The 1077-nt window shown below is 38.3% G+C and overlaps 1 pseudogene; it reads left to right on the plus strand.

Moving 5' to 3' along the window:
- Positions 1 to 731: 731 nt before the first annotated feature.
- Positions 732 to 831, plus strand: LOC113314567 (annotated as a pseudogene).
- Positions 832 to 1077: the final 246 nt, after the last annotated feature.

Below are 1077 nucleotides of genomic sequence, written 5' to 3' on the forward strand. Positions count from 1 at the left end.
GAACCTACTTTTTTCTCTCAAGAACTCATTTATCAGACTAACCTGGGTTCTTAACTCGGAAATAACTTGACTGTTTTCTTGCCATATCCTGTTACTAGCTTTTATGCTTTGTGAAAGAGATTGGTGCAACTTTTCAGTGTTTCGAATAAACGAAGCGAGAGTTTCTTCTAGGCTTGAAATTTTCTTATCAGAATGATTATCAAACTGAGCTTTTCCTGAAGGATTCTTAGTATATCCAAAACCTGGGGGAGCGTTCGAATTACTAAACTGACCTTGACTCTGGCCCTTATACCATGAAAGGTTCGTATGGTTTCTCCAACCAGGGTTATAAGTTTCTGAATATGGGTCGAATTTCTGAGAGTTACCGAATCTAGTGTTATTATAAAGAGCATTGGCTTGCTCTTCCAGAGTATGGCCTTCCCAAAAAGGCTCCAGTCTACCACTAGTGTGACTCACTTCTAAAGCTTCTAACCTTTTAGCTATTGCTGCAATTTTGGCATCTGATTCATAGCCTCCTTCTAACCTATTAACATTTCCTCTTCCTAGAAGAATTGTTTTCTTGGGTTCCCTACTATTTTCCCATTGCTGGGTCTTCGGCAATTTCATTCAAATATTTCATTGCATCATCAACTGTTTGGTTTTCAAACCCACCTGTACACATGGATTCTACGGTGGTTGTAGTGGAATAATCTAAACCCTCATAAAGGATCTGAACTAGCCTAACCTTTTCTAAACCATGATGAGGACACTGGGCTAATAAATCATTGAACCTTTCCAAATACCTATACAAAGATTCTCCCTCTTGTTGAGAAAATGTGCATATTTGCGTCCTAATATACGATGTTTTGTGCCTAGGGAAAAACTTGTTCAAAAAGGCAGGTGTAAGTTGTTCATATGTTTCAATGGACCCGGAAGCCAAACTATATAGCCACGATTTAGCTTTATCTTTCAGGGAAAAGGGGAATAACCTAAGTTTCAAAGCATCATCAGCAAGGTTTCTAATCTTTAGGGTACTACAAATTTCCTCAAAGTCCCTAACATGGAAATAGGGGTTCTCATTTTCTTTCCCTAAAAATA

The sequence above is a fragment of the Papaver somniferum genome, chromosome 9 (genome assembly GCF_003573695.1).
Source record: "Papaver somniferum cultivar HN1 chromosome 9, ASM357369v1, whole genome shotgun sequence".
NCBI classification, from domain to species: domain Eukaryota; kingdom Viridiplantae; phylum Streptophyta; class Magnoliopsida; order Ranunculales; family Papaveraceae; genus Papaver; species Papaver somniferum.